General features: G+C 55.5%; 2 long non-coding RNA genes and 9 other non-coding genes across 11 annotated transcripts in view; all 11 read right to left on the bottom strand.

Annotated features, from left to right (window-relative positions):
- LOC137232859 (uncharacterized) overlaps positions 1-23,026 on the bottom strand; it is a 139,756-nt gene that overhangs the window by 88,893 nt on the left and 27,837 nt on the right. The window lies entirely within an intron of this gene.
- On the bottom strand, positions 1,956-2,047 carry LOC137207542 (small nucleolar RNA SNORD116). Its single transcript, XR_010935145.1, has one exon. It is a non-coding gene; the product is annotated as a small nucleolar RNA SNORD116 (small nucleolar RNA).
- LOC137207473 (small nucleolar RNA SNORD116) lies at positions 4,515-4,606 on the bottom strand. The gene has a single exon (XR_010935108.1). It is a non-coding gene; the product is annotated as a small nucleolar RNA SNORD116 (small nucleolar RNA).
- LOC137207537 (small nucleolar RNA SNORD116) lies at positions 7,015-7,106 on the bottom strand. Its single transcript, XR_010935143.1, has one exon. It is a non-coding gene; the product is annotated as a small nucleolar RNA SNORD116 (small nucleolar RNA).
- Positions 9,574-9,665, bottom strand: LOC137207426 (small nucleolar RNA SNORD116). The gene has a single exon (XR_010935080.1). It is a non-coding gene; the product is annotated as a small nucleolar RNA SNORD116 (small nucleolar RNA).
- LOC137207532 (small nucleolar RNA SNORD116) lies at positions 12,074-12,165 on the bottom strand. Its single transcript, XR_010935141.1, has one exon. It is a non-coding gene; the product is annotated as a small nucleolar RNA SNORD116 (small nucleolar RNA).
- Positions 14,198-20,172, bottom strand: LOC137232900 (uncharacterized). Its single transcript, XR_010947237.1, has 3 exons — positions 20,024-20,172; positions 17,467-17,610; positions 14,198-15,118 (listed from the first exon to the last, which is right to left on the bottom strand). It is a non-coding gene; the product is annotated as an uncharacterized lncRNA (long non-coding RNA).
- Positions 14,633-14,724, bottom strand: LOC137207422 (small nucleolar RNA SNORD116). The gene has a single exon (XR_010935078.1). It is a non-coding gene; the product is annotated as a small nucleolar RNA SNORD116 (small nucleolar RNA).
- Positions 17,133-17,224, bottom strand: LOC137207527 (small nucleolar RNA SNORD116). Its single transcript, XR_010935140.1, has one exon. It is a non-coding gene; the product is annotated as a small nucleolar RNA SNORD116 (small nucleolar RNA).
- LOC137207419 (small nucleolar RNA SNORD116) lies at positions 19,692-19,783 on the bottom strand. The gene has a single exon (XR_010935076.1). It is a non-coding gene; the product is annotated as a small nucleolar RNA SNORD116 (small nucleolar RNA).
- On the bottom strand, positions 22,192-22,283 carry LOC137207520 (small nucleolar RNA SNORD116). Its single transcript, XR_010935137.1, has one exon. It is a non-coding gene; the product is annotated as a small nucleolar RNA SNORD116 (small nucleolar RNA).

Raw genomic sequence — 23,026 nt, 5'->3', positions numbered from 1 at the left:
ACCATCTAGTGATGCGTGCTCTATATCCCCTCAACAGTTCATTTGCTGCCCATCGTGCCTGGGTGTCCGCACGTAAATGTGAAAGCAATGTGGCGTAGACGCCTTCACAGCGTGCCGCCATCAGGACAAAGAGCCCCGCTGTCCAACAACACCCTGGCCTCGGGCCCTGCAATTCCTCTCCTGAGCACTCTCCCCTCCATCACAGCTAAAGGATGTCTTCCGGAAACCCTGAGACACGCTCAGGGCAACTGTGCCTCCTCAGACTAAGAGCCGGTGACCTTTGGGGAACACACCAACTCTAAGCACACATGGCTCCACACAGTGGACGCGCCCGGAAGATCAAGAGATCTTCCACAAGGGAAGGGCACACGGCCGAATATGACGGCCTCCACCAAAAGCGGCTCATAGGGACCCACGACAAGGGCACGTGAGGAACACCTGGACTAATCAAGGCAGACTCACCAGCAGGCATACTTCCTGGCCTGCTGTTAGGACAGACGACCTACCCTTGTCGTACACACAAAGGTAATGGCATGGGAACCATTACGATGCCCAATGTGGCGGGGCAAACTGTTGCAGCAATTGGGTCTCTTGCAGTGCTGCCTGGCACTTTCACACTCTGGGTCCGTCAGTGACGTGACCTCGGTGAAACCGTGAGGCCCAGGTCCTCTAGAAGCAACGTGTTACCTACAGCCGCGCAACAAGAGAACCCGGCCAACAGCCTAGACACCTGAACCGGTATGACTTCTCTGGACTGTGGCCAGGCACGCCGTACACCACAGTCTCAAAGCACCAGCGGGTGGCAGGAGAAAAGATCCCCGCACCACACATCCTCTCGGGCCCGGAAACCTGTAGCCTTTCCTTGGCAGCCGACTCCCTTTCCGCGTGGTTTTGCCCAAAGACCTCCGGGAAGGTCTGCAATCCTCAGGGACTGCTAGGTGGGCTGGGTGTAGTACCGATGCAGGGCTGTACTGAGGAACACCTTCACATCTTCAACACAGGGAGAACGTGGACAGACAGGGACAAAACACCCCACGGCCTCCAAATCAGCCCCCATGAGAAGACACCATACTGTGCCACGAAGGCAACCATTCCCTGGCACAGGGACCCGCCATGAAGTAAATTGACCAAGGAGGGGAAACAAGCGAGACACGCCACAGATGTGCTCCCGTGTTCCCTCTCTACACTTGCCTCCAAATGTCCCTGAGGGAATACCAAAAGTGTTCCCGGAAGCCTATGACCACCATCGATCTATCCACCCACCAGTAAACCTGTGGGATTAGCCAGCCATCTCTCGTGTCTGCTTCATTCGCCTTGCCCTCCTCTCTCCACCGGGATCCCAACGTGTCAGGGAAAGATGCCAGAGCCACCCCTCACCAAAGAAGCTTGCTGTGACTTACCTTCACTAAGGCATTTTCTAGCCCTTTCACACAGCACACACAAGCCAGACACAACCCGAGGAGGAGCCCTTAGCTTGGCCAACCTCCCGGTGACAATGGCCCATTGGATTTCTCCCCTTATCAGGAGAAACCTAAACTGCATCTGGTCTCCCAAGCAGAACATGGCAAAGAAGCCTGCCCTAGGCCAGGAATCCTGCTCTGACCCTGAGCCTACAGACTTCCGTTTCTTTGCGGGCACAAGGCAACGAGTAGCCGGTGGCGGAGGCCTGTAGAACTCAAGGGCAGGCGACCGGACCACCAAGGGCTCACGCTTCCTCTCCTACCCGAATGCTGAACCGTGGCAGGGGACAGCAGTCCCGGCTAGACCAAGGAACCCACAGACGGCACGCTCTCCCTAGCCTTCCCTCCTGGATTGGCATCCCAGGCTCCTTTCCCAATGCCTCTTCTCCCCATCAGACGGCCACAAGCCTCAACTTAAACAGCGTGGCTGTGGACACCCACGGGAGCAAATGCAACGCGAACCTCTCCCTACTTTCCTTTTGGGAGCCACGTGTTGGACCTCAGTTCCAAGGAGGAGACGGCAGGGATTTCTCACTCATTTTGTTCAGATTTCCAAGGAATGCGTTTGTGGAAGTCATCGTCGAGCCAAGCACATGCTCAAACGCTGGACATGCAAACTTGCAGATTCCACCACGGTACGGACAGCGAGCTGAATCACGTCAGCATACGGAAGTGAACAAAGCAAAGCCATTGGGGAAGGAAATGCAGCCAGTTCTCAGGGCATCGAAGCTCGGGTTCCCATGGATAAGGCCAGAAGGTGAGGGTGTAGCCCCGTTGCACATGTTCCCTTGGTCAAACCTCTAGGTTTCAGGAAAGAGGTGCTACTTACCGCAACAAGGGTTAAACCAGGATCCTCATGGAATGCGGGCCAACACCCCTGTGAGACTCCTCCTCCTCACTTCACCGGGTGTCAGGGATTATACAGATGGTCCCAGGTTGATCTGCTGCTGGAATTCCTTTCTTGGCATTCCACCTGGCTCGGGGTGAGAGAACACATGCGTTCTATAGGAGGGTGCACGGGTGCACCGAGCGAAAGGGCGATGTCCCTCAGTGATGCGTGCTCTGTCTCCCCTCGACATTTAATTTGCTGCAGATCTTGCCTGTGGGTCCGCAGGGAAACGTGAAAGCAACATAGAGCTGACGCCTTCAGAGGGTGCGGCCATCAGGACATAGAGCACCGCTGTCCAAAATCCCCCTGGTCTCGGGCACTGCAATTCCACTCCTGAGTGCTCTCCCATCCACCACAGCAGAAGGATGTCTTCCTAAACCCCTGAGACACCCTCTGGGCAACTGTGGCCCCTCAGACTAAGAGCTGGTGCCATCTAGGGGAACACGCCCGCCCTTGGCACATATTCTTCCACACAAGTGCCACGCTCTTACGGGGAAGAGATCTTCCACAAGGGAAGGGGCCTTGGCCGAATATGACGGCCTTCATCAAAAGCAGCTCGAAGGGAACCGTGACAAAGGGCACGTGAGGAACAGCTGGACTGATCAAGGGAGACTCACCAGTAGGCACACTTCCTGAGCTGCTGCCAAGACAGGTGACCTACCCTTGGTTCACACACAGAGGTAATGACATGGGAAACATTCTGAAGCCCAACGTGGTGGGGAAACCCTTGCAACCAAATGGCATGGGAGCCATTCCAATGCCCATTGTGGCGGAGAACACCATTGCACCAATGGGGTCAACTGCAGTGGTACCTGGCACATTCACACTCCGGGCCCGTCAGTGACGTGACCTCGGAGAAACAGTGAGGCCCAGGTCTTCTAGAAGCAATGTGTGACCCACAGCCATGCAATTAAGAGAACCCAGCCAACAGCCTAGACACTTGAACCGCTATGACTCGTCTGGCCTGTGGCCAGGCACACCGGATACCACAGTCTGGATGCACCAGCGCGTGGCAGTAAAAATGACCCCCGCACCACACACCCTCACCCGCCTTTAAATCTACAGCCTTTCCTTGGCAGCCGACTCCCTTTTTTCCGCATGGTTGTGCCCAGTGACCTCCGGGAAGAGCTGCAAACCTCAGGGAACACTATGTGGGCCAGGTTTAGTAAAGATGTTGGGCTGGACTCAGGAACACCCTCACACCTTCAACACAGGGGGAACGTGGACAGACAGGGACAAAACACCCCACGACCTCCAAATCAGCCCCCATGAGAAGACACCATACTGTGCCACAAAGGCAACCATTCACTAGCATAGGGACCCGCCATGAAGTAAATCAACCAAGGAGGGGAAAAAGGCGGGACAGTCCACAGAAGTTCTCCCCTGTTCCCTCTCTACACGTGCCTCCAAATGCTCCTGAGGGGATATCAAAAGTGTTCCTGGAAGCCTATGGCCTCTGTCAATCTGTCCACCCACAAGTAAACATGTGGGCTTAGCCAGCCATTTCATGTGTCTTTATAGGTAGCCTTGCCCTTCCCTCTCCACCGGGATCCCAACGTGTCATGGAAAGATGCCAGAGCCACCCCTCACCAAAGAAGCTTGCTGTGACTTATCTTGACTAAGGCATTTTCTAGCCTGTTCACACAGCACACACAAGCCGGAAACAACCCGAGGAGGAGCCATCAGCTTGGCCAACCGCCCGGGGACAATGGCCCATTGGATTTCTCCCCTCATCATGAGAAACCTAAACTGCATCTGGTCTCCCAAGCAGAACATGACAAAGAGCCAGCCCTAGGCCAGGAATCCTGCTCTGACCCTGAGCATAGACTTCTCTTTCCGTGAGGGCACAAGGCAACGAGTAGCCGGTGGCGGCGGCCTGTAGAACTCAAATGCAGTCGATAGGACCACCAATGGTTCACGCTTCCTTTCCTAGCCGCATGCTCGTCCGTGGCAGGGGACAGAAGTCCTGGCTCGACCAAGGAACCCAGAGACGGCACGCTGTCCCTAGCCTTCCCACCTGGATTGGCATCCCAGGCTCCTTTCCCAATGGCTCTTCTCCCCACGAGACGGCCACAACCCTCCACTTGAACAACGTGGCTGTACACACACACGGCAGCAAACGCAACCTCAACCTCTCCCTACTTTCCTTTTGGGAGCCACGTGCTGGACCTCAGTTCTGATGAGGAGACGGTAGGGTTTTCTCACTCATTTTGTTCAGATTTCCAAGGAATGCATTTGTGGGGGTCATCATCGATCCAAGCACATGCTCAAACGCCGGACATGCAAAGTTGCAGATTCCACCAAGGGACGGCCAGTGAGCTGAATCATGTCAGCATACAGAAGCGGCCAGATCTGAGCCATGGGGCAGGAAATGCAGCCAGTTCTCAGGTCATCGAAGCTCATGTTCCCCAGGAAAAAGACAGAAGATGAGGCTGTAGCACCGGTTTTCAGTTCCCGTGGCCAAACCTCTAGGTTTTAGCAAAGAAGTGCCACTTACCGCAACAAGGTTTAAACCAGGATCCTCATGGAATGTGCGCCAACACCCCTGCGAGACTCCTCCTCCTCCCTTCACCAGGTATTATGGATTATACGGATGGCCCCAGGCTGCTCTGCTGCTGGGATTCCGTCCCTGGCAGTCCACCTGGCTCGGGCTGAGAGAACACACGCGTGCTTGAGGATGGTGCACGGGTGCACCGAGGGAAAGGGCGATACCATCTAGTGATGCGTGCTCTATATCCCCTCAACAGTTCATTTGCTGCCCATCGTGCCTGGGTGTCCGCACGTAAATGTGAAAGCAATGTGGCGTAGACGCCTTCACAGCGTGCCGCCATCAGGACAAAGAGCCCCGCTGTCCAACAACACCCTGGCCTCGGGCCCTGCAATTCCTCTCCTGAGCACTCTCCCCTCCATCACAGCTAAAGGATGTCTTCCGGAAACCCTGAGACACGCTCAGGGCAACTGTGCCTCCTCAGACTAAGAGCCGGTGACCTTTGGGGAACACACCAACTCTAAGCACACATGGCTCCACACAGTGGACGCGCCCGGAAGATCAAGAGATCTTCCACAAGGGAAGGGCACACGGCCGAATATGACGGCCTCCACCAAAAGCGGCTCATAGGGACCCACGACAAGGGCACGTGAGGAACACCTGGACTAATCAAGGCAGACTCACCAGCAGGCATACTTCCTGGCCTGCTGTTAGGACAGACGACCTACCCTTGTCGTACACACAAAGGTAATGGCATGGGAACCATTACGATGCCCAACGTGGCGGGGCAAACTGTTGCAGCAATTGGGTCTCTTGCAGTGCTGCCTGGCACTTTCACACTCTGGGTCCGTCAGTGACGTGACCTCGGTGAAACCGTGAGGCCCAGGTCCTCTAGAAGCAATGTGTTACCTACAGCCGCGCAACAAGAGAACCCGGCCAACAGCCTAGACACCTGAACCGGTATGACTTCTCTGGACTGTGGCCAGGCACGCCGTACACCACAGTCTCAAAGCACCAGCGGGTGGCAGGAGAAAAGATCCCCGCACCACACATCCTCTCGGGCCCGGAAACCTGTAGCCTTTCCTTGGCAGCCGACTCCCTTTCCGCGTGGTTTTGCCCAAAGACCTCCGGGAAGGTCTGCAATCCTCAGGGACTGCTAGGTGGGCTGGGTGTAGTACCGATGCAGGGCTGTACTGAGGAACACCTTCACATCTTCAACACAGGGAGAACGTGGACAGACAGGGACAAAACACCCCACGGCCTCCAAATCAGCCCCCATGAGAAGACACCATACTGTGCCACGAAGGCAACCATTCCCTGGCACAGGGACCCGCCATGAAGTAAATTGACCAAGGAGGGGAAACAAGCGAGACACGCCACAGATGTGCTCCCGTGTTCCCTCTCTACACTTGCCTCCAAATGTCCCTGAGGGAATACCAAAAGTGTTCCCGGAAGCCTATGACCACCATCGATCTATCCACCCACCAGTAAACCTGTGGGATTAGCCAGCCATCTCTCGTGTCTGCTTCATTCGCCTTGCCCTCCTCTCTCCACCGGGATCCCAACGTGTCAGGGAAAGATGCCAGAGCCACCCCTCACCAAAGAAGCTTGCTGTGACTTACCTTCACTAAGGCATTTTCTAGCCCTTTCACACAGCACACACAAGCCAGACACAACCCGAGGAGGAGCCCTTAGCTTGGCCAACCTCCCGGTGACAATGGCCCATTGGATTTCTCCCCTTATCAGGAGAAACCTAAACTGCATCTGGTCTCCCAAGCAGAACATGGCAAAGAAGCCTGCCCTAGGCCAGGAATCCTGCTCTGACCCTGAGCCTACAGACTTCCGTTTCTTTGCGGGCACAAGGCAACGAGTAGCCGGTGGCGGAGGCCTGTAGAACTCAAGGGCAGGCGACCGGACCACCAAGGGCTCACGCTTCCTCTCCTACCCGAATGCTGAACCGTGGCAGGGGACAGCAGTCCCGGCTAGACCAAGGAACCCACAGACGGCACGCTCTCCCTAGCCTTCCCTCCTGGATTGGCATCCCAGGCTCCTTTCCCAATGCCTCTTCTCCCCATCAGACGGCCACAAGCCTCAACTTAAACAGCGTGGCTGTGGACACCCACGGGAGCAAATGCAACGCGAACCTCTCCCTACTTTCCTTTTGGGAGCCACGTGTTGGACCTCAGTTCCAAGGAGGAGACGGCAGGGATTTCTCACTCATTTTGTTCAGATTTCCAAGGAATGCGTTTGTGGAAGTCATCGTCGAGCCAAGCACATGCTCAAACGCTGGACATGCAAACTTGCAGATTCCACCACGGTACGGACAGCGAGCTGAATCACGTCAGCATACGGAAGTGAACAAAGCAAAGCCATTGGGGAAGGAAATGCAGCCAGTTCTCAGGGCATCGAAGCTCGGGTTCCCATGGATAAGGCCAGAAGGTGAGGGTGTAGCCCCGTTGCACATGTTCCCTTGGTCAAACCTCTAGGTTTCAGGAAAGAGGTGCTACTTACCGCAACAAGGGTTAAACCAGGATCCTCATGGAATGCGGGCCAACACCCCTGTGAGACTCCTCCTCCTCACTTCACCGGGTGTCAGGGATTATACAGATGGTCCCAGGTTGATCTGCTGCTGGAATTCCTTTCTTGGCATTCCACCTGGCTCGGGGTGAGAGAACACATGCGTTCTATAGGAGGGTGCACGGGTGCACCGAGCGAAAGGGCGATGTCCCTCAGTGATGCGTGCTCTGTCTCCCCTCGACATTTAATTTGCTGCAGATCTTGCCTGTGGGTCCGCAGGGAAACGTGAAAGCAACATAGAGCTGACGCCTTCAGAGGGTGCGGCCATCAGGACATAGAGCACCGCTGTCCAAAATCCCCCTGGTCTCGGGCACTGCAATTCCACTCCTGAGTGCTCTCCCATCCACCACAGCAGAAGGATGTCTTCCTAAACCCCTGAGACACCCTCTGGGCAACTGTGGCCCCTCAGACTAAGAGCTGGTGCCATCTAGGGGAACACGCCCGCCCTTGGCACATATTCTTCCACACAAGTGCCACGCTCTTACGGGGAAGAGATCTTCCACAAGGGAAGGGGCCTTGGCCGAATATGACGGCCTTCATCAAAAGCAGCTCGAAGGGAACCGTGACAAAGGGCACGTGAGGAACAGCTGGACTGATCAAGGGAGACTCACCAGTAGGCACACTTCCTGAGCTGCTGCCAAGACAGGTGACCTACCCTTGGTTCACACACAGAGGTAATGACATGGGAAACATTCTGAAGCCCAACGTGGTGGGGAAACCCTTGCAACCAAATGGCATGGGAGCCATTCCAATGCCCATTGTGGCGGAGATCACCATTGCACCAATGGGGTCAACTGCAGTGGTACCTGGCACATTCACACTCCGGGCCCGTCAGTGACGTGACCTCGGAGAAACAGTGAGGCCCAGGTCTTCTAGAAGCAATGTGTGACCCACAGCCATGCAATTAAGAGAACCCAGCCAACAGCCTAGACACTTGAACCGCTATGACTCGTCTGGCCTGTGGCCAGGCACACCGGATACCACAGTCTGGATGCACCAGCGCGTGGCAGTAAAAATGACCCCCGCACCACACACCCTCACCCGCCTTTAAATCTACAGCCTTTCCTTGGCAGCCGACTCCCTTTTTTCCGCATGGTTGTGCCCAGTGACCTCCGGGAAGAGCTGCAAACCTCAGGGAACACTATGTGGGCCAGGTTTAGTAAAGATGTTGGGCTGGACTCAGGAACACCCTCACACCTTCAACACAGGGGGAACGTGGACAGACAGGGACAAAACACCCCACGACCTCCAAATCAGCCCCCATGAGAAGACACCATACTGTGCCACAAAGGCAACCATTCACTAGCATAGGGACCCGCCATGAAGTAAATCAACCAAGGAGGGGAAAAAGGCGGGACAGTCCACAGAAGTTCTCCCCTGTTCCCTCTCTACACGTGCCTCCAAATGCTCCTGAGGGGATATCAAAAGTGTTCCTGGAAGCCTATGGCCTCTGTCAATCTGTCCACCCACAAGTAAACATGTGGGCTTAGCCAGCCATTTCATGTGTCTTTATAGGTAGCCTTGCCCTTCCCTCTCCACCGGGATCCCAACGTGTCATGGAAAGATGCCAGAGCCACCCCTCACCAAAGAAGCTTGCTGTGACTTATCTTGACTAAGGCATTTTCTAGCCTGTTCACACAGCACACACAAGCCGGAAACAACCCGAGGAGGAGCCATCAGCTTGGCCAACCGCCCGGGGACAATGGCCCATTGGATTTCTCCCCTCATCATGAGAAACCTAAACTGCATCTGGTCTCCCAAGCAGAACATGACAAAGAGCCAGCCCTAGGCCAGGAATCCTGCTCTGACCCTGAGCATAGACTTCTCTTTCCGTGAGGGCACAAGGCAACGAGTAGCCGGTGGCGGCGGCCTGTAGAACTCAAATGCAGTCGATAGGACCACCAATGGTTCACGCTTCCTTTCCTAGCCGCATGCTCGTCCGTGGCAGGGGACAGAAGTCCTGGCTCGACCAAGGAACCCAGAGACGGCACGCTGTCCCTAGCCTTCCCACCTGGATTGGCATCCCAGGCTCCTTTCCCAATGGCTCTTCTCCCCACGAGACGGCCACAACCCTCCACTTGAACAACGTGGCTGTACACACACACGGCAGCAAACGCAACCTCAACCTCTCCCTACTTTCCTTTTGGGAGCCACGTGCTGGACCTCAGTTCCGATGAGGAGACGGTAGGGTTTTCTCACTCATTTTGTTCAGATTTCCAAGGAATGCATTTGTGGGGGTCATCATCGATCCAAGCACATGCTCAAACGCCGGACATGCAAAGTTGCAGATTCCACCAAGGGACGGCCAGTGAGCTGAATCATGTCAGCATACAGAAGCGGCCAGATCTGAGCCATGGGGCAGGAAATGCAGCCAGTTCTCAGGTCATCGAAGCTCATGTTCCCCAGGAAAAAGACAGAAGATGAGGCTGTAGCACCGGTTTTCAGTTCCCGTGGCCAAACCTCTAGGTTTTAGCAAAGAAGTGCCACTTACCGCAACAAGGTTTAAACCAGGATCCTCATGGAATGTGCGCCAACACCCCTGCGAGACTCCTCCTCCTCCCTTCACCAGGTATTATGGATTATACGGATGGCCCCAGGCTGCTCTGCTGCTGGGATTCCGTCCCTGGCAGTCCACCTGGCTCGGGCTGAGAGAACACACGCGTGCTTGAGGATGGTGCACGGGCGCACCGAGGGAAAGGGCGATACCATCTAGTGATGCGTGCTCTATATCCCCTCAACAGTTCATTTGCTGCCCATCGTGCCTGGGTGTCCGCACGTAAATGTGAAAGCAATGTGGCGTAGACGCCTTCACAGCGTGCCGCCATCAGGACAAAGAGCCCCGCTGTCCAACAACACCCTGGCCTCGGGCCCTGCAATTCCTCTCCTGAGCACTCTCCCCTCCATCACAGCTAAAGGATGTCTTCCGGAAACCCTGAGACACGCTCAGGGCAACTGTGCCTCCTCAGACTAAGAGCCGGTGACCTTTGGGGAACACACCAACTCTAAGCACACATGGCTCCACACAGTGGACGCGCCCGGAAGATCAAGAGATCTTCCACAAGGGAAGGGCACACGGCCGAATATGACGGCCTCCACCAAAAGCGGCTCATAGGGACCCACGACAAGGGCACGTGAGGAACACCTGGACTAATCAAGGCAGACTCACCAGCAGGCATACTTCCTGGCCTGCTGTTAGGACAGACGACCTACCCTTGTCGTACACACAAAGGTAATGGCATGGGAACCATTACGATGCCCAACGTGGCGGGGCAAACTGTTGCAGCAATTGGGTCTCTTGCAGTGCTGCCTGGCACTTTCACACTCTGGGTCCGTCAGTGACGTGACCTCGGTGAAACCGTGAGGCCCAGGTCCTCTAGAAGCAACGTGTTACCTACAGCCGCGCAACAAGAGAACCCGGCCAACAGCCTAGACACCTGAACCGGTATGACTTCTCTGGACTGTGGCCAGGCACGCCGTACACCACAGTCTCAAAGCACCAGTGGGTGGCAGGAGAAAAGATCCCCGCACCACACATCCTCTCGGGCCCGGAAACCTGTAGCCTTTCCTTGGCAGCCGACTCCCTTTCCGCGTGGTTTTGCCCAAAGACCTCCGGGAAGGTCTGCAATCCTCAGGGACTGCTAGGTGGGCTGGGTGTAGTACCGATGCAGGGCTGTACTGAGGAACACCTTCACATCTTCAACACAGGGAGAACGTGGACAGACAGGGACAAAACACCCCACGGCCTCCAAATCAGCCCCCATGAGAAGACACCATACTGTGCCACGAAGGCAACCATTCCCTGGCACAGGGACCCGCCATGAAGTAAATTGACCAAGGAGGGGAAACAAGTGAGACACGCCACAGATGTGCTCCCGTGTTCCCTCTCTACACTTGCCTCCAAATGTCCCTGAGGGAATACCAAAAGTGTTCCCGGAAGCCTATGACCACCATCGATCTATCCACCCACCAGTAAACCTGTGGGATTAGCCAGCCATCTCTCGTGTCTGCTTCATTCGCCTTGCCCTCCTCTCTCCACCGGGATCCCAACGTGTCAGGGAAAGATGCCAGAGCCACCCCTCACCAAAGAAGCTTGCTGTGACTTACCTTCACTAAGGCATTTTCTAGCCCTTTCACACAGCACACACAAGCCAGACACAACCCGAGGAGGAGCCCTTAGCTTGGCCAACCTCCCGGTGACAATGGCCCATTGGATTTCTCCCCTTATCAGGAGAAACCTAAACTGCATCTGGTCTCCCAAGCAGAACATGGCAAAGAAGCCTGCCCTAGGCCAGGAATCCTGCTCTGACCCTGAGCCTACAGACTTCCGTTTCTTTGCGGGCACAAGGCAACGAGTAGCCGGTGGCGGAGGCCTGTAGAACTCAAGGGCAGGCGACCGGACCACCAAGGGCTCACGCTTCCTCTCCTACCCGAATGCTGAACCGTGGCAGGGGACAGCAGTCCCGGCTAGACCAAGGAACCCACAGACGGCACGCTCTCCCTAGCCTTCCCTCCTGGATTGGCATCCCAGGCTCCTTTCCCAATGCCTCTTCTCCCCATCAGACGGCCACAAGCCTCAACTTAAACAGCGTGGCTGTGGACACCCACGGGAGCAAATGCAACGCGAACCTCTCCCTACTTTCCTTTTGGGAGCCACGTGTTGGACCTCAGTTCCAAGGAGGAGACGGCAGGGATTTCTCACTCATTTTGTTCAGATTTCCAAGGAATGCGTTTGTGGAAGTCATCGTCGAGCCAAGCACATGCTCAAACGCTGGACATGCAAACTTGCAGATTCCACCACGGTACGGACAGCGAGCTGAATCACGTCAGCATACGGAAGTGAACAAAGCAAAGCCATTGGGGAAGGAAATGCAGCCAGTTCTCAGGGCATCGAAGCTCGGGTTCCCATGGAAAAGGCCAGAAGGTGAGGGTGTAGCCCCGTTGCACATGTTCCCTTGGTCAAACCTCTAGGTTTCAGGAAAGAGGTGCTACTTACCGCAACAAGGGTTAAACCAGGATCCTCATGGAATGCGGGCCAACACCCCTGTGAGACTCCTCCTCCTCACTTCACCGGGTGTCAGGGATTATACAGATGGTCCCAGGTTGATCTGCTGCTGGAATTCCTTTCTTGGCATTCCACCTGGCTCGGGGTGAGAGAACACATGCGTTCTTTAGGAGGGTGCACGGGTGCACCGAGCGAAAGGGCGATGTCCCTCAGTGATGCGTGCTCTGTCTCCCCTCGACATTTAATTTGCTGCAGATCTTGCCTGTGGGTCCGCAGGGAAACGTGAAAGCAACATAGAGCTGATGCCTTCAGAGGGTGCGGCCATCAGGACATAGAGCACCGCTGTCCAAAATCCCCCTGGTCTCGGGCACTGCAATTCCACTCCTGAGTGCTCTCCCATCCACCACAGCAGAAGGATGTCTTCCTAAACCCCTGAGACACCCTCTGGGCAACTGTGGCCCCTCAGACTAAGAGCCGGTGCCATCTAGGGGAACACGCCCGCCCTTGGCACATATTCTTCCACACAAGTGCCACGCTCTTACGGGCAAGAGATCTTCCACAAGGGAAGGGGCCTTGGCCGAATATGACGGCCTTCATCAAAAGCAGCTCGAAGGGAACCGTGACAAAGGGCACGTGAGGAACAGCTGGACTGATCAAGGGAGACTCACCAGTAGGCACACTTCCTGAGCTGCTGCCAAGACAGGTGACCTACCCTTGGTTCACACACAGAGGTAATGACATGGGAAACATTCTGAAGCCCAACGTGGTGGGGAAACCCTTGCAACCAAATGGCATGGGAGCCATTCCAATGCCCATTGTGGCGGAGATCACCATTGCACCAATGGGGTCAACTGCAGTGGTACCTGGCACATTCACACTCCGGGCCCGTCAGTGACGTGACCTCGGAGAAACAGTGAGGCCCAGGTCTTCTAGAAGCAATGTGTGACCCACAGCCATGCAATTAAGAGAACCCAGCCAACAGCCTAGACACTTGAACCGCTATGACTCGTCTGGCCTGTGGCCAGGCACACCGGATACCACAGTCTGGATGCACCAGCGCGTGGCAGTAAAAATGACCCCCGCACCACACATCCTCACCCGCCTTTAACTCTACAGCCTTTCCTTGGCAGCCGACTCCCTTTTTTCCGCATGGTTGTGCCCAGTGACCTCCGGGAAGAGCTGCAAACCTCAGGGAACGCTATGTGGGCCAGGTTTAGTAAAGATGTTGGGCTGGACTCAGGAACACCCTCACACCTTCAACACAGGGGGAACGTGGACAGACAGGGACAAAACACCCCACGACCTCCAAATCAGCCCCCATGAGAAGACACCATACTGTGCCACAAAGGCAACCATTCACTAGCATAGGGACCCGCCATGAAGTAAATCGACCAAGGAGGGGAAAAAGGCGGGACAGTCCACAGAAGTTCTCCCCTGTTCCCTCTCTACACGTGCCTCCAAATGCTCCTGAGGGGATATCAAAAGTGTTCCTGGAAGCCTATGGCCTCTGTCAATCTGTCCACCCACAAGTAAACATGTGGGCTTAGCCAGCCATTTCATGTGTCTTTATAGGTAGCCTTGCCCTTCCCTCTCCACCGGGATCCCAACGTGTCATGGAAAGATGCCAGAGCCACCCCTCACCAAAGAAGCTTGCTGTGACTTATCTTGACTAAGGCATTTTCTAGCCTGTTCACCCAGCACACACAAGCCGGAAACAACCCGAGGAGGAGCCATCAGCTTGGCCAACTGCCCGGGGACAATGGCCCATTGGATTTCTCCCCTCATCATGAGAAACCTAAACTGCATCTGGTCTCCCAAGCAGAACATGACAAAGAGCCAGCCCTAGGCCAGGAATCCTGCTCTGACCCTGAGCATAGACTTCTCTTTCCGTGAGGGCACAAGGCAACGAGTAGCCGGTGGCGGCGGCCTGTAGAACTCAAATGCAGTCGATAGGACCACCAATGGTTCACGCTTCCTTTCCTAGCCGCATGCTCGTCCGTGGCAGGGGACAGAAGTCCTGGCTCGACCAAGGAACCCAGAGACGGCACGCTGTCCCTAGCCTTCCCACCTGGATTGGCATCCCAGGCTCCTTTCCCAATGGCTCTTCTCCCCACGAGACGGCCACAACCCTCCACTTGAACAACGTGGCTGTACACACACACGGCAGCAAACGCAACCTCAACCTCTCCCTACTTTCCTTTTGGGAGCCACGTGCTGGACCTCAGTTCCGATGAGGAGACGGTAGGGTTTTCTCACTCATTTTGTTCAGATTTCCAAGGAATGCATTTGTGGGGGTCATCATCGATCCAAGCACATGCTCAAACGCCGGACATGCAAAGTTGCAGATTCCACCAAGGGACGGCCAGTGAGCTGAATCATGTCAGCATACAGAAGCGGCCAGATCTGAGCCATGGGGCAGGAAATGCAGCCAGTTCTCAGGTCATCGAAGCTCATGTTCCCCAGGAAAAAGACAGAAGATGAGGCTGTAGCACCGGTTTTCAGTTCCCGTGGCCAAACCTCTAGGTTTTAGCAAAGAAGTGCCACTTACCGCAACAAGGTTTAAACCAGGATCCTCATGGAATGTGCGCCAACACCCCTGCGAGACTCCTCCTCCTCCCTTCACCAGGTATTATGGATTATACGGATGGCCCCAGGCTGCTCTGCTGCTGGGATTCCGTCCCTGGCAGTCCACCTGGCTCGGGCTGAGAGAACACACGCGTGCTTGAGGATGGTGCACGGGCGCACCGAGGGAAAGGGCGATACCATCTAGTGATGCGTGCTCTATATCCCCTCAACAGTTCATTTGCTGCCCATCGTGCCTGGGTGTCCGCACGTAAATGTGAAAGCAATGTGGCGTAGACGCCTTCACAGCGTGCCGCCATCAGGACAAAGAGCCCCGCTGTCCAACAACACCCTGGCCTCGGGCCCTGCAATTCCTCTCCTGAGCACTCTCCCCTCCATCACAGCTAAAGGATGTCTTCCGGAAACCCTGAGACACGCTCAGGGCAACTGTGCCTCCTCAGACTAAGAGCCGGTGACCTTTGGGGAACACACCAACTCTAAGCACACATGGCTCCACACAGTGGACGCGCCCGGAAGATCAAGAGATCTTCCACAAGGGAAGGGCACACGGCCGAATATGACGGCCTCCACCAAAAGCGGCTCATAGGGACCCACGACAAGGGCACGTGAGGAACACCTGGACTAATCAAGGCAGACTCACCAGCAGGCATACTTCCTGGCCTGCTGTTAGGACAGACGACCTACCCTTGTCGTACACACAAAGGTAATGGCATGGGAACCATTACGATGCCCAACGTGGCGGGGCAAACTGTTGCAGCAATTGGGTCTCTTGCAGTGCTGCCTGGCACTTTCACACTCTGGGTCCGTCAGTGACGTGACCTCGGTGAAACCGTGAGGCCCAGGTCCTCTAGAAGCAACGTGTTACCTACAGCCGCGCAACAAGAGAACCCGGCCAACAGCCTAGACACCTGAACCGGTATGACTTCTCTGGACTGTGGCCAGGCACGCCGTACACCACAGTCTCAAAGCACCAGCGGGTGGCAGGAGAAAAGATCCCCGCACCACACATCCTCTCGGGCCCGGAAACCTGTAGCCTTTCCTTGGCAGCCGACTCCCTTTCCGCGTGGTTTTGCCCAAAGACCTCCGGGAAGGTCTGCAATCCTCAGGGACTGCTAGGTGGGCTGGGTGTAGTACCGATGCAGGGCTGTACTGAGGAACACCTTCACATCTTCAACACAGGGAGAACGTGGACAGACAGGGACAAAACACCCCACGGCCTCCAAATCAGCCCCCATGAGAAGACACCATACTGTGCCACGAAGGCAACCATTCCCTGGCACAGGGACCCGCCATGAAGTAAATTGACCAAGGAGGGGAAACAAGCGAGACACGCCACAGATGTGCTCCCGTGTTCCCTCTCTACACTTGCCTCCAAATGTCCCTGAGGGAATACCAAAAGTGTTCCCGGAAGCCTATGACCACCATCGATCTATCCACCCACCAGTAAACCTGTGGGATTAGCCAGCCATCTCTCGTGTCTGCTTCATTCGCCTTGCCCTCCTCTCTCCACCGGGATCCCAACGTGTCAGGGAAAGATGCCAGAGCCACCCCTCACCAAAGAAGCTTGCTGTGACTTACCTTCACTAAGGCATTTTCTAGCCCTTTCACACAGCACACACAAGCCAGACACAACCCGAGGAGGAGCCCTTAGCTTGGCCAACCTCCCGGTGACAATGGCCCATTGGATTTCTCCCCTTATCAGGAGAAACCTAAACTGCATCTGGTCTCCCAAGCAGAACATGGCAAAGAAGCCTGCCCTAGGCCAGGAATCCTGCTCTGACCCTGAGCCTACAGACTTCCGTTTCTTTGCGGGCACAAGGCAACGAGTAGCCGGTGGCGGAGGCCTGTAGAACTCAAGGGCAGGCGACCGGACCACCAAGGGCTCACGCTTCCTCTCCTACCCGAATGCTGAACCGTGGCAGGGGACAGCAGTCCCGGCTAGACCAAGGAACCCACAGACGGCACGCTCTCCCTAGCCTTCCCTCCTGGATTGGCATCCCAGGCTCCTTTCCCAATGCCTCTTCTCCCCATCAGACGGCCACAAGCCTCAACTTAAACAGCGTGGCTGTGGACACCCACGGGAGCAAATGCAACGCGAACCTCTCCCTACTTTCCTTTTGGGAGCCACGTGTTGGACCTCAGTTCCAAGGAGGAGACGGCAGGGATTTCTCACTCATTTTGTTCAGATTTCCAAGGAATGCGTTTGTGGAAGTCATCGTCGAGCCAAGCACATGCTCAAACGCTGGACATGCAAACTTGCAGATTCCACCACGGTACGGACAGCGAGCTGAATCACGTCAGCATACGGAAGTGAACAAAGCAAAGCCATTGGGGAAGGAAATGCAGCCAGTTCTCAGGGCATCGAAGCTCGGGTTCCCATGGATAAGGCCAGAAGGTGAGGGTGTAGCCCCGTTGCACATGTTCCCTTGGTCAAACCTCTAGGTTTCAGGAAAGAGGTGCTACTTACCGCAACAAGGGTTAAACCAGGATCCTCATGGAATGCGGGCCAACACCCCTGTGAGACTCCTCCTCCTCACTTCACCGGGTGTCAGGGATTATACAGATGGTCCCAGGTTGATCTGCTGCTGGAATTCCTTTCCTGGCATTCCACCTGGCTCGGGGTGAGAGAACACATGCGTTCTTTAGGAGGGTGCACGGGTGCACCGAGCGAAAGGGCGATGTCCCTCAGTGATGCGTGCTCTGTCTCCCCTCGACATTTAATTTGCTGCAGATCTTGCCTGTGGGTCCGCAGGGAAACGTGAAAGCAACATAGAGCTGACGCCTTCAGAGGGTGCGGCCATCAGGACATAGAGCACCGCTGTCCAAAATCCCCCTGGTCTCGGGCACTGCAATTCCACTCCTGAGTGCTCTCCCATCCACCACAGCAGAAGGATGTCTTCCTAAACCCCTGAGACACCCTCTGGGCAACTGTGGCCCCTCAGACTAAGAGCCGGTGCCATCTAGGGGAACACGCCCGCCCTTGGCACATATTCTTCCACACAAGTGCCACGCTCTTACGGGCAAGAGATCTTCCACAAGGGAAGGGGCCTTGGCCGAATATGACGGCCTTCATCAAAAACAGCTCGAAGGGAACCGTGACAAAGGGCACATGAGGAACAGCTGGACTGATCAAGGGAGACTCACCAGTAGGCACACTTCCTGAGCTGCTGCCAAGACAGATGACCTACCCTTGGTTCACACACAGAGGTAATGACATGGGAAACATTCTGAAGCCCAACGTGGTGGGGAAAGCCTTGCAACCAAATGGCATGGGAGCCATTCCAATGCCCATTGTGGCGGAGAACACCATTGCACCAATGGGGTCAACTGCAGTGGTACCTGGCACATTCACACTCCGGGCCCGTCAGTGACGTGACCTCGGAGAAACAGTGAGGCCCAGGTCTTCTAGAAGCAATGTGTGACCCACAGCCATGCAATTAAGAGAACCCAGCCAACAGCCTAGACACTTGAACCGCTATGACTCGTCTGGCCTGTGGCCAGGCACACCGGATACCACAGTCTGGATGCACCAGCGCGTGGCAGTAAAAATGACCCCCGCACCACACACCCTCACCCGCCTTTAAATCTATAGCCTTTCCTTGGCAGCCGACTCCCTTTTTTCCGCATGGTTGTGCCCAGTGACCTCCGGGAAGAGCTGCAAACCTCAGGGAACGCTATGTGGGCCAGGTTTAGTAAAGATGTTGGGCTGGACTCAGGAACACCCTCACACCTTCAACACAGGGGGAACGTGGACAGACAGGGACAAAACACCCCACGACCTCCAAATCAGCCCCCATGAGAAGACACCATACTGTGCCACAAAGGCAACCATTCACTAGCATAGGGACCCGCCATGAAGTAAATCGACCAAGGAGGGGAAAAAGGCGGGACAGTCCACAGAAGTTCTCCCGTGTTCCCTCTCTACACGTGCCTCCAAATGCTCCTGAGGGGATATCAAAAGTGTTCCTGGAAGCCTATGGCCTCCGTCAATCTGTCCACCCACAAGTAAACATGTGGGCTTAGCCAGCCATTTCATGTGTCTTTATAGGTAGCCTTGCCCTTCCCTCTCCACCGGGATCCCAACGTGTCATGGAAAGATGCCAGAGCCACCCCTCACCAAAGAAGCTTGCTGTGACTTATCTTGACTAAGGCATTTTCTAGCCTGTTCACACAGCACACACAAGCCGGAAACAACCCGAGGAGGAGCCATCAGCTTGGCCAACCGCCCGGGGACAATGGCCCATTGGATTTCTCCCCTCATCATGAGAAACCTAAACTGCATCTGGTCTCCCAAGCAGAACATGACAAAGAGCCAGCCCTAGGCCAGGAATCCTGCTCTGACCCTGAGCATAGACTTCTCTTTCCGTGAGGGCACAAGGCAACGAGTAGCCGGTGGCGGCGGCCTGTAGAACTCAAATGCAGTCGATAGGACCACCAATGGTTCACGCTTCCTTTCCTAGCCGCATGCTCGTCCGTGGCAGGGGACAGAAGTCCTGGCTCGACCAAGGAACCCAGAGACGGCACGCTGTCCCTAGCCTTCCCACCTGGATTGGCATCCCAGGCTCCTTTCCCAATGGCTCTTCTCCCCACGAGACGGCCACAACCCTCCACTTGAACAACGTGGCTGTACACACACACGGCAGCAAACGCAACCTCAACCTCTCCCTACTTTCCTTTTGGGAGCCACGTGCTGGACCTCAGTTCCGATGAGGAGACGGTAGGGTTTTCTCACTCATTTTGTTCAGATTTCCAAGGAATGCATTTGTGGGGGTCATCATCGATCCAAGCACATGCTCAAACGCCGGACATGCAAAGTTGCAGATTCCACCAAGGGACGGCCAGTGAGCTGAATCATGTCAGCATACAGAAGCGGCCAGATCTGAGCCATGGGGCAGGAAATGCAGCCAGTTCTCAGGTCATCGAAGCTCATGTTCCCCAGGAAAAAGACAGAAGATGAGGCTGTAGCACCGGTTTTCAGTTCCCGTGGCCAAACCTCTAGGTTTTAGCAAAGAAGTGCCACTTACCGCAACAAGGTTTAAACCAGGATCCTCATGGAATGTGCGCCAACACCCCTGCGAGACTCCTCCTCCTCCCTTCACCAGGTATTATGGATTATACGGATGGCCCCAGGCTGCTCTGCTGCTGGGATTCCGTCCCTGGCAGTCCACCTGGCTCGGGCTGAGAGAACACACGCGTGCTTGAGGATGGTGCACGGGCGCACCGAGGGAAAGGGCGATACCATCTAGTGATGCGTGCTCTATATCCCCTCAACAGTTCATTTGCTGCCCATCGTGCCTGGGTGTCCGCACGTAAATGTGAAAGCAATGTGGCGTAGACGCCTTCACAGCGTGCCGCCATCAGGACAAAGAGCCCCGCTGTCCAACAACACCCTGGCCTCGGGCCCTGCAATTCCTCTCCTGAGCACTCTCCCCTCCATCACAGCTAAAGGATGTCTTCCGGAAACCCTGAGACACGCTCAGGGCAACTGTGCCTCCTCAGACTAAGAGCCGGTGACCTTTGGGGAACACACCAACTCTAAGCACACATGGCTCCACACAGTGGACGCGCCCGGAAGATCAAGAGATCTTCCACAAGGGAAGGGCACACGGCCGAATATGACGGCCTCCACCAAAAGCGGCTCATAGGGACCCACGACAAGGGCACGTGAGGAACACCTGGACTAATCAAGGCAGACTCACCAGCAGGCATACTTCCTGGCCTGCTGTTAGGACAGACGACCTACCCTTGTCGTACACACAAAGGTAATGGCATGGGAACCATTACGATGCCCAACGTGGCGGGGCAAACTGTTGCAGCAATTGGGTCTCTTGCAGTGCTGCCTGGCACTTTCACACTCTGGGTCCGTCAGTGACGTGACCTCGGTGAAACCGTGAGGCCCAGGTCCTCTAGAAGCAACGTGTTACCTACAGCCGCGCAACAAGAGAACCCGGCCAACAGCCTAGACACCTGAACCGGTATGACTTCTCTGGACTGTGGCCAGGCACGCCGTACACCACAGTCTCAAAGCACCAGCGGGTGGCAGGAGAAAAGATCCCCGCACCACACATCCTCTCGGGCCCGGAAACCTGTAGCCTTTCCTTGGCAGCCGACTCCCTTTCCGCGTGGTTTTGCCCAAAGACCTCCGGGAAGGTCTGCAATCCTCAGGGACTGCTAGGTGGGCTGGGTGTAGTACCGATGCAGGGCTGTACTGAGGAACACCTTCACATCTTCAACACAGGGAGAACGTGGACAGACAGGGACAAAACACCCCACGGCCTCCAAATCAGCCCCCATGAGAAGACACCATACTGTGCCACGAAGGCAACCATTCCCTGGCACAGGGACCCGCCATGAAGTAAATTGACCAAGGAGGGGAAACAAGCGAGACACGCCACAGATGTGCTCCCGTGTTCCCTCTCTACACTTGCCTCCAAATGTCCCTGAGGGAATACCAAAAGTGTTCCCGGAAGCCTATGACCACCATCGATCTATCCACCCACCAGTAAACCTGTGGGATTAGCCAGCCATCTCTCGTGTCTGCTTCATTCGCCTTGCCCTCCTCTCTCCACCGGGATCCCAACGTGTCAGGGAAAGATGCCAGAGCCACCCCTCACCAAAGAAGCTTGCTGTGACTTACCTTCACTAAGGCATTTTCTAGCCCTTTCACACAGCACACACAAGCCAGACACAACCCGAGGAGGAGCCCTTAGCTTGGCCAACCTCCCGGTGACAATGGCCCATTGGATTTCTCCCCTTATCAGGAGAAACCTAAACTGCATCTGGTCTCCCAAGCAGAACATGGCAAAGAAGCCTGCCCTAGGCCAGGAATCCTGCTCTGACCCTGAGCCTACAGACTTCCGTTTCTTTGCGGGCACAAGGCAACGAGTAGCCGGTGGCGGAGGCCTGTAGAACTCAAGGGCAGGCGACCGGACCACCAAGGGCTCACGCTTCCTCTCCTACCCGAATGCTGAACCGTGGCAGGGGACAGCAGTCCCGGCTAGACCAAGGAACCCACAGACGGCACGCTCTCCCTAGCCTTCCCTCCTGGATTGGCATCCCAGGCTCCTTTCCCAATGCCTCTTCTCCCCATCAGACGGCCACAAGCCTCAACTTAAACAGCGTGGCTGTGGACACCCACGGGAGCAAATGCAACGCGAACCTCTCCCTACTTTCCTTTTGGGAGCCACGTGTTGGACCTCAGTTCCAAGGAGGAGACGGCAGGGATTTCTCACTCATTTTGTTCAGATTTCCAAGGAATGCGTTTGTGGAAGTCATCGTCGAGCCAAGCACATGCTCAAACGCTGGACATGCAAACTTGCAGATTCCACCACGGTACGGACAGCGAGCTGAATCACGTCAGCATACGGAAGTGAACAAAGCAAAGCCATTGGGGAAGGAAATGCAGCCAGTTCTCAGGGCATCGAAGCTCGGGTTCCCATGGATAAGGCCAGAAGGTGAGGGTGTAGCCCCGTTGCACATGTTCCCTTGGTCAAACCTCTAGGTTTCAGGAAAGAGGTGCTACTTACCGCAACAAGGGTTAAACCAGGATCCTCATGGAATGCGGGCCAACACCCCTGTGAGACTCCTCCTCCTCACTTCACCGGGTGTCAGGGATTATACAGATGGTCCCAGGTTGATCTGCTGCTGGAATTCCTTTCTTGGCATTCCACCTGGCTCGGGGTGAGAGAACACATGCGTTCTATAGGAGGGTGCACGGGTGCACCGAGCGAAAGGGCGATGTCCCTCAGTGATGCGTGCTCTGTCTCCCCTCGACATTTAATTTGCTGCAGATCTTGCCTGTGGGTCCGCAGGGAAACGTGAAAGCAACATAGAGCTGACGCCTTCAGAGGGTGCGGCCATCAGGACATAGAGCACCGCTGTCCAAAATCCCCCTGGTCTCGGGCACTGCAATTCCACTCCTGAGTGCTCTCCCATCCACCACAGCAGAAGGATGTCTTCCTAAACTCCTGAGACACCCTCTGGGCAACTGTGGCCCCTCAGACTAAGAGCCGGTGCCATCTAGGGGA

Source organism: Pseudorca crassidens, chromosome 1 (genome assembly GCF_039906515.1).
Source record: "Pseudorca crassidens isolate mPseCra1 chromosome 1, mPseCra1.hap1, whole genome shotgun sequence".
NCBI lineage: Eukaryota > Metazoa > Chordata > Mammalia > Artiodactyla > Delphinidae > Pseudorca > Pseudorca crassidens.
The sequence above is the reverse complement of the archived record's forward strand: the minus strand, read 5'-3'. Positions and strand labels throughout refer to the sequence as shown.